General features: G+C 37.3%; 1 protein-coding gene across 2 annotated transcripts in view; it reads left to right on the top strand.

Moving 5' to 3' along the window:
* The first annotated feature begins 592 nt into the window (after positions 1-592).
* C2H1orf116 (chromosome 2 C1orf116 homolog) overlaps positions 593-10,221 on the top strand; it is a 29,867-nt gene continuing 20,238 nt past the window's right edge. Inside the window, exon 1 of one of the 2 annotated variants that reach the window (XM_075196181.1) lies at positions 593-764. The gene's annotated coding sequence lies outside the window, so the exon portion shown is untranslated. Of the gene's footprint in view, positions 765-5,293; positions 5,434-10,221 lie in introns of those variants that run through there. The other variant, XM_075196184.1, reaches the window with a different exon arrangement.

Raw genomic sequence — 10,221 nt, 5'->3', positions numbered from 1 at the left:
GCAGAACTACTCGCCCTTTTAAATTTCCTTGTGTTCACTGTTACAGAAGCCTATTACAGGCGCTGGTGGTATTAGCGAGTCTGTTGCAACTCAGTGGATAGGGGTAAATATTTCACGAATGGTGCTTATCCCTAAGATGGGCTACTACGGTCCTGTTAATTTGTGTTGGCGCAGGCTTGGAGGGTGAATTATTTACATTAGGCCTGTATAAAACTCATCATACTGTGACCATCATGAGAAAATAATAACAGCAATAGAAGTAAAGTAACGCGTTTTCCATATAACTAATATAATTCATTTTTATCATAAAGATGAATTATATTGGTTATATGGAAAACGCGTTACTTTTAATGTACCATGCCATTCGTTATTGCATTTTTGGTGAGGTTCACCGTATCTAATTTATCATACTAGGAACTTTGGTTGTAGATTCATTAACAGCGTTAATGGGTTAATTTCCTCCAGCGTTCCCGATGTACCTGCACATGCCGCAGGTCGGGAGATCCTTGATTGGTTACAGGAACCTCTCTGTCCGCTGGGGCTCCGCCCCCTCCGTCACCACGTAGGGGCAGAGGGAGAGAGCAAGGTATGGAAGGAGGGACAGACAGGTGAGTTTTAACCTGTGTTGTTGATTTAGGGAGATACCAGAAAGGACACTGAGTTGTAGGAGAGGATACAGTTTGCCGCTGTAGAGGGATTTAAAGCCGTTTATACTTTTGAGTTGTTCAGACTCCATCTGACCATCTGGATTTACAGTTATTGTGGTAAGTTAATTAGTAACTACTTTGTCTTTGTACAGTTTATAAAGGGCAATAATCGGTCCCAATGAGGGTAAAAAAAATATTGCTTCCCTAGCATATTTTATTTTTAAGATTTCGTCTTTTTTTAGTAATATAAATATTTGTCAGAAGTGAGGACATCTATTAAGTGCTCAGAATTTTTATTTTACATATTTTTAAAAAGCAAAAAACAGCAACTGATTACGTTTTTGAAAGCAGTCTTTGTATCTAAAAAGTGCATACCATAATTATACTCCGTAAGAAGTCCTAACATATGTAAGTAGTAACCTGTTGTTACCTGTTGCCTATTTCTTTCCTACCATGCCTGTTTGGTGGTTTAATTTAAAAAAAATACATTTAGTCAATTTATATAATACCAATACTGTATTTTAATCAGTTTTAATGATGGCACTATGTATAAAATTAATACTATTATAACTTGTGTTTTATGGTTTCACTGTTTTTCATAGAACTGTATGATAGTTAGAGCACACCCTCTTTCCGTGAAAATCAGGAATGTTGTGCTTTGGGACTCAGTAGGTGTATCTTGTATAACAAGTTGGCAAAAGGGCAGATAAGGCGGGACAGTAACTCCTTATCTTCAATTAAACTTATTCTTGAACAAGTGACTTTATAATCCCATGCATATTTTATTACCCTAACTATTTCTGAGACTTGATCACCCTCTATGCTGTAAAACCCTCTTTGCACGCTAAATGACTATAATACTTGTTAATCAGTCTCTCAAGCCAGTAATGAAATGCATGTTCATGAGCCCCCCATGTCTGAAATTTACTCTGTTGTTAGATGATACTGTATTTATTTTAAAGTTACATAGTCATTTTCTAGGCCCATAAATGTAATGTCACCATCTTGATTATTTTAATGGTATGGTTAAATGTGTAACTGCACATGGAATAAGTATTTGTAGTTAAAATGTTTTGTTACTATGTGATTAAGTATGAGTTCAGTATGGCTGATTCATAAATACATAACACTAATGTAATAAAAAAAGGTAAAATGAAAAACAAACAGCTGACTCTGGGATACAGAACAAACACATACAATGCAAAGTATCTTTAATTCTGTCACGAACTTGCAACTTTGATTTACAGATTTGTTAATATTAAAAGATGTATTTTTATTTTTGGATTAACTTTGAGTGTTTGTTTACTGGTTTTTAAGAGCCATTTCTTTATATTATATAACTGCTCCCCGGGGCTGGCTGGTAAGTTTTAGCTCGGGGGTGGGTGAGACTCTGCTCAGCAGCCTATTGGGAACATTTTAAAGGGGAATAAAAATACAGGTATCGCAGTGACCCAGCCCTGAGGGCAGATGCCACCTTGCTGTCAACACGAGCCAACCCCTGTTGTCTGCGCAATAGAAGCCACTATGTGTCTCTTATTTTACATGCTGTGGAGTTTCTAGTTAATATGCAACTCAAAGAATATATTGTTCTTAAAATCACTTGCTGACTAACTGCTGCATGTATGCTGTAAATGAAATCTTTCTCATGACGTACAAAGCTGGTAGTGGTGGCTGTTAAGTTGGCACATGCTGGAGCTGGTTCAATTTGGTTTCAAGGCAGGAAATAAAATAGAATATTTGTAAAAAATTAATAAAAATATTAGTAGTTGGTAAAAAATAAAATACATTAGACCCTGATTTTGATGCTTTTGCACTTAACAGTACTTGAGTCTCACAAACTTATCTCTCTCCTTCCTCTGATTACTGAGGACTTATTCACACACCCCCTTTGGCTTGGACTATTTAAGCAAAATACACATACTTTCTATTGTATATGATTGTGAAAATTATATGGGTATATTGTTTCTGAGATTGCGCTTATTACCCGATATTTAGGTAGCAAAGGGACAGTTTGGTTATTTTAATATTTTTACTCCTCTCTTTATTAAAGCAATGATAAAATGAAGAGGGAAATAATTGGGTTTTTGTGCCTTGATAAACTATTGATAATATGTTGATATTGGTTCATCATGTTTAAAACTGATTTGTCCAAAATAATATTTTAAACATACCAGCGCACCTTGTTCATTGTCGTGCCTGTCCAACAAACATAGCGCTGCTGTTGGCATTGTTTGTCCCTTTAAAGATTGCCTAACCTATATGAATATTTTTGTGTAACTACTTCTGGGCATTATAGAACTTAATATTATTTGTATTTTTCAATACTAAATCTTAGGATAACTTTCTCGCTTTTTCCATCTGGGCACATTGACTATTTGTATGATTGGCATCAAGGATTGATTTTTGTCCTGAACTTTACACATGCTGCTATCTGGTCATTTGGCACATTTGCTGAATGACCAGATATGTTTCCATATGAATGAAATGATCAAAACTGTTCCATGGAATCTTCATCTCATTCCACATTTGGCTTTGAAATTACGCCTTAAGTGTTCCAAGTGGAATTCTACCAATTGTTATACTCCTGCCACACCACAAAGCAGAATTAATTGATACTGTCGTCATTTCCGCTCTAATTAGACTACACATTCCACAGAATTTGCATATACAGTACAAAATGGCAAAGCTAGAACTCTGAAGAGTTTATCGCCAGAACATTTGTCCTCTGCGAAATGGCCAAAATTCGGTTCATGATTTCTTTCTTATAATTATCACTATGCAGAGGTACCACTCATTATGTATCTCTGCAAATCGCAGCAATATATAATGCAGTACTGGCTCAATTTATTAGACCAAGACTTCTCAAGGAGACCCTTCAAAGAACCCCCTCCTATGCAAACAGTTTTTATTGTTTACTGGCAGCCTAGCTCTGCCAGCAAATGCTAAAGGTGCAATGCATTTTCGCGGCTAAAGTTTGCGCATAGGATTTGACCCAGTGGAGAATCATGCAAAGCCATTCCGGCTTCAGTGGACCTAATAGGCACAGGTTAGACAGCGGCATCCTGAGATGGCATCAGTAATTTATGAAACGGCGAAAAGCAAACAGCGCAGTCACCATAGGGTTCTATGGGGACTGTGGTAACCTGCGAAAAAGTAGGTTAATGCAGGAGAAATCTGATTTCCTCTTCGTTAATCCCTTCTAAATTGTGCAATGGCCATTTTCCAAAGAAAATGTCTGTTTTCTCCAGGTTTATGGCTTATTGCACTGTAATAAATACACAGTTAATGGAGGATTTGGGAGGGGCGGGGGGGGGGGGGGGGTGTCCTGGGCAGAGGTCCTTTGAAGGAACCCACTTAATTGCTGCATGTAGGGGGTAGTTAAGGTAGACAGGTCTTGTTTAAAAGTAGTAAAGTCCTTTAGCAGTCTGTCTTTACCAGGGGTCAGTACAGAAATCTGTAATGCAATTACAGGCTAAGGCAGTGGATTCCAAACTTTCTCAGTTCAAGGCACCCTTAGGGTCTTCATAATTTTTTCAAGGCACCCCTGTGAGATTGCCGCAGCACCCCAGGGAGCCACGGCACACAGTGTGGGAATCACTGGGCTAAGGCCATGTGTTGACCATTTCTTTGTGTAAATTAATCATTCAATATACTTAAGTATCAGAAGGAATTGTATGTGTATGCTGACCACTATGATCTCAAGGAAAATTAAGCTCTTTTAATGTCTTCTACTTTGGTCCTACTGCATGTAAATATGGTGGTGTAATTGGTGCCATTTATATTTAGTTTGTGTGCCTTAATAAATGTTTGCAGGAAAGCAATGGTAATAAAAAAATGTTTGTTCCAGAAAGACACTGTTAATATGTGTTTTTAGATAATAAAGTGTTTATATGTGTTATTCTGTGATGGTTATAAAAAAAAATTAAATCTATTCATTAGTTTTTAGCATGTAACTTTACACCTGTGCAGTCTTTTTACCCTATAGCTGTGAGTTTCAGAACTGAAAGCGATTAACAGTTAATTTTTTATTGACCTGTGTTGTTGTTGGATTATATTTTCTTATCATTGCATAAGGCTGGTGAAAGGTCTCTGCCAGTAAATGATTCACTGTCTTCCGCTATGTGCATCCTGTCGTTGGAGAAACGTTGTTGGGAGGGTGGTGTCACTGATGTCTCTGTAAAAGGGCTGCAGAAACTAATACCTGTCATTTGTATGTTTTGGTTTTCTAAATAACTGAAATTTTTTTCATGTCGCTGATATACCCTTCCGAAAACATTGCCCTTCCATGGTAATTTACATAGACAGGGCAGGAAATTTCATAATGACATTGTCACAAGTGTAAAAGTTTTTTTGTGAGTATATTAATATCTAAAAAATGTTCTATATTAATACACCCTTAACCGTTCATAGAAAACCTTGGGGGCCACTTCTGTAATTGATATTTGGTAAAAATAATGCATGTTATAGACTTCCACTTGTGAGGTAAGGTTTTGACACATGAGCTTATAGTGGTTGTAACTTGGATCATTTTCACCAGCTTCTGAATGTCCGTATTAATAGAGCACACCCACGGGGAGTAGCCTGTTGGGCTTAGCTACAGCTATCTTTATTCGTACTTGTCTAATGTCCCTGAATGTCCGTAAGTCTTCCGAATTTCGGGGAGAGTAGGCCACGTGCTCAGATCCTGGATCTATCTTGTGAAGTGGGCAGGGCCTTGATGTGATTATCATGATCTGGACCCTTGTCTTTTGCAAAGGATGCGAGGGGAGAGCCAAAAAGTAAGCAAGTATGTATTTATAATTATTATCAGTAAAGTCTTTCTTTACCAGTTAAGTAAGTTCATAGTTCTTATTGATTACCTTTTTCTGGTAGAAGCTTAGCATTGTGGCTTTACTGGGTGAAAAGAAGTTAAGAAGTAATGGTATACTGCAGCCTTGGCTTTTGCTTCACAGCAAGTGGTACTATTGGCTTAATAGATCTTGATATCTATATATAGTGAGGAGGGGGGTATATTTAGGCCTTCTAATCAGTGGTCAAATTGGGCCAATATACGATGGTATGCCATAACGCCACTTCTCCTACTGCTTTGATTGTAAAACTAGCACATTTCATTCACTTACATTTTCCATACTACCACTTCAACCACTGCTTCAAAGTATGTGAAAAATATCCATGGTCTCTTCTATACTGGGAAAGCAACATCCAGACTTCCTGAAACAGTCCAGAGTCTACTTTGTTAAAGGAAAATAAAAAAAAAAGTATATTTTGGCTTTATTATCATTTACCTGCTTCTGTGTCTGTATAAAGCTTTGTAAAATAAGTGTGGCAGGCGATGTAATGTGGGGAATGAGTATAGGTATTTGAGGTGGAGGGAATGGTCCATTGCTAGAGTGTTGTTTAGGGCTCAGAACATGCCATGTTTTTGGTTATTGTCTTTTTTTAAAACTATTATTATTAGTAAAGATGATGTCCATCCCTTTTGCAAACTAGGGAGCAGAGTTCTATTTCTATCTTACAGGGGCAGTAGTACAGTGCCTATCTAATATTGAGCAACATGATGATGAAGCTCAACATAATCATATTAACAATGAAACTAGATTCTAAAGTTCGAATGCTTTTCTTCTGTGGAGTTATGCTAACAGTAGTTAAGTCTACATCAAACCAAAACTGCTGGTGAGGATTAACCCATGCCATACAATTTATTTTTTTTGTTGGTAGGAGCACTTTTACATTGCTCAACACTGTATACATTTTTGGATTCCAGGTTATTCTACTCTACACACATGAAGTGATATTGTGCTAGACGACTGTACTGTTTACTGTTAAAGGAAGGGGGTAAAATAAATGCAGAGCTATAGTTTTGCATGGTTTTGGGGTTGGATAGTGGACAAGTCTACGATAGAGATGGATGAATCAGTCTGAGCAAACTTCAGCGACTCGCATATCACTCCAAATTCATCAAATAATTTACACCCCTTAAAGGACCAGGTCAACCACAATACATGGAGCGTAGAGAAGCCAATTGGCAAGGATCAACAATCGTCATGTGTCTCTAGCCTTATCAAAGGAGCTTAAATCCACTTTGGCACAGATTGTTATATAGGAAAATGTTTAGGAATTCTTTTGCTTATGATTGTAACATGAGCTATTTAAAACCCAGGGAATACACTGCACTGCATGTGTTTTTTGTTCTGTTTTTCTTTTTGGGTTGTTTTGTTTTGTGTTTCTGTACTGACTGAAAAACAATAAATAAAAATATAAAAATCAGTCTCATTACCTATGTAAGTGTACAGATACCCAGGCAAAACATTCTCATCTCCACTTCGGTATTTTTAGGAGTCAAACACAGGAAATTATGGACTTATATGATAATGAAACTTGTGGATCTGTCATCCTGTCTATTAAATTGTGACACAGAACTTTATTTAGTCTGCCCTTTGATGACAATATGTTAGAACCTAGTACTGGTGAAAACAAAGTATATCTAAAATTATAATTAAGTTACAGATTTCTTACAACTATTGCAGTGCTAACTTTTTTTTATTATTTATATCCATGCTTAAGTGCTTATCTCAGAATCTTTTTTTTGTAAGTGGTTTGTTTCTGGTTGTGTTTTTAAAAAAATAAATAAAAAATTAACCCATTTATGTAGTAAAAACCATATAATATTAGTATTCCGAGCATAAGCATTTAAATAGGCAATGTTCATATTTAGTGCATGGTCTAATGCAGCACAAACTGAAACTGGCTTTGACAGTGTATCGGAACTATTTGTATTTTTCAAGTTAATATTTACTATTGGGGAACTTTTTGTTTTAGAATACTATATGAATGGCAAAACAAAGAATTCTACAACTCTGAAATCCCACTTCCTACTAAAAAAAAAATTGCCTTTGTTTGGTATTTGTCACTCTACCATATGGTTGTCTGCTGGACATCTCTGGCATGGTGAAAATCCTCAGCACTTAGCAGGAGACAAATTGTTGTGACTGTCGGGCAGTTTTCTGCCAAATAGTTCAGGTATTGCTTGGTGTGTGGGCCCAAAATGCAGAGCAGGTCTGATTAAAATCTGTTAAAAATCAATAAGGTTTGGTTATGCCAGAAAATCCGATTAGGATATGATCACAATCTGTATGTCTGTGTAGTTATTGCCTGACTGCAAATTGGGCCCCTTGTATACTGACATCTGCTGAACAAGCAGATTTGCAACACAAATACTTGCCTACTCTTGAAAAATAATTTCAGGGATACTGCAAAAGCAACAGGACAGAGCATTGCATGTCATTGAAGGAAGCATGTCCTGCTGTGCTTACGAGTTGTGCCTAGCTCCACCCATGGTTATATCTAGTCTAAAGGACATGCCCAGCATCGCCAGGTGAAAGCAGTAGTACTGTGCAGCTAACCCTTCAGTTACAAATCAAGATTGTGCAGATTAGACAGCTGAACAGTTTCATTTTCTGTTGACACAGTGACCCCATTGAAAAAAAAGCCAACATAATATCCCTCCCTCATCTTACCTTTCCCGGAGACACACTTTGTTTTATACCTACGGGTCACCTGCAGCTTCCTAATTGATGGTCCTTGCCCCCTCTCTGCTCCTGTGCACACTCTAGTCCCAAAATTAGACTTTGTCCACTTTGCTTTTTGGTTTGTGTTGCAGTGAAAGGGAGTGAAGTCAAACACTGGTATACCCAGGGGTGCCAAAAGGGGGAAGGGGTAGGTACAAAGAACTGGGGCTGGGCCTGGCCTGCCTGTGTAGTGGGAGGAGCCATCAACCTGGTGTAGCCTTGCACCTTCGGAAGCTTTGGATGGGCCCATAGAAGTTGCTGTACCAAGGCCTAAAATTCCTTTTGACGCCCTTATATATACCATTCTCCCAGACAAAATCAAGAGCAGAGGGCAGAAGATATAATACAGGAAAATTGTTTGTCAAAAATGCTAGCCATTAGTTTTGTTTTTTTTTGGTTTTTTTTTTAAATTAAATTTAAATTAAAATTGTCCCAGAAAAAATGTTTTCAGTAGTTGGCAAACCTGATTGTGAACACTGTGAATGGGGGCTTGCATTATGTAGGCAGACTTGTTTTATCTTTATGGCCTTGTATAGCATTGTTTATGATAAACAAATAACTGTCCGTTTGATGAATTGTATCTAGTACATAGAGCACAGGAAGGCTGTATCCTATCAAAACAAACAACAATGACTAGATGATATAAAGTGTTTGGTGAAAAACACGGAAGCCAAAGATAAAACAGTACAGTATTTAGTAAAAAAAAATCCTGGGGAACTTGTGCAAACCAAAGTGTTAACATTGTGTACAAGTGGGAAACCTCTTTTTACGTGGTTTAAGACATCGAAAGTCATAATGATGTCTTAGTAAAAAAAAAAATGTTTTTAAAACCTCTGCATGTCTTGTATGCTTTTTTTTTTCTGACACTGGTCTTTCCATGTGTGAGAGATCTTATTTTTAAAAGTGTGACTTGATGATTGCTAGGCAGGAATTATGAGATTGTTCATGCTAATTTGATGACTGGATGTCACTATGAGCAATATTTATAGGTAGTCTGTTAAGTTGGCCACTTGGCCTGGAGAGTGATTAGATTATACCTCCCAACTCTGATTCCAGGACGTTGGAAGAAATGTGCTGTTGTTGGTTGCCCCTTCAGCCCATGTACCAGGGGCAGGTGTGTAAGGCATTGAAGAAGAAGGGGGCTGAGGGCGGTCCAATGTTTTGGAAGTGCTGGACACTCTCCAGAGGATGTGGTACACCCCAAACTTTAGTGGCCGTGCTCCTGTATAGTGTGACAATGGCCACTTATTTTTCCAACTTATAAATTTATACAGATTGGTGGTGGTTTCACTGAGTAATGCTATTACTACAAGCACTTCTCATATTTTGCATCACTCACATTAGTGCCAACAGGAAGTCATATAAAGTATGCTTTTAATATGTGTACGCAACACTTAAGACAAGTTGTGGTTAAATACTTACACTGGGCCTTGATCCCGGTCACATATATGCACCTCACTGCTAAATACCAAAGGATCTATTTTATTGACATTGTAAACTTATTTTAAGAACAATTTTGTCTGTACTATAAAGCAGAAAAAACTTTCTGTAGAGACAATTGCTGCCTTAAATGTAAAATCACCCGTGCACGTTTCTCATCTCTGTAACATATTGGTAATATGACAAATTATATCACCATGACTTAATTTAAGTCTCGAGAACTGGACCCTGAACACTGTTTGAAGCATATTTGCTCCAGTTGGACTTTGTCAGTATTCACAGTAATGACTTCAATCTTCTTTTAAGGTTGGTTATAATCCGCTGAATGCAGATCTTGGTATTCTACCGTGCGTTTATGTACAGCCTCCTTTTATTATTACCCTTAAATGGTCATTTTTATCTGGAAGCATGACAAGGCTGTTGCAAGTTCAACTTAATCTTAAAAAAAAAAAAAAAAAAAGTTTTCCAGGTACATTATCAGTAAGTTTACTTTGAGGCTGACCTTTTGTGCAGTAGTTTACTTGGTGAGGTGGTGAACTTTTTGATCTTGGAACTCAAACAAAGGA

This window comes from Mixophyes fleayi, chromosome 2 (genome assembly GCF_038048845.1).
Source record: "Mixophyes fleayi isolate aMixFle1 chromosome 2, aMixFle1.hap1, whole genome shotgun sequence".
NCBI classification, from domain to species: Eukaryota; Metazoa; Chordata; class Amphibia; order Anura; family Limnodynastidae; genus Mixophyes; species Mixophyes fleayi.
The sequence above is the reverse complement of the archived record's forward strand: the minus strand, read 5'-3'. Positions and strand labels throughout refer to the sequence as shown.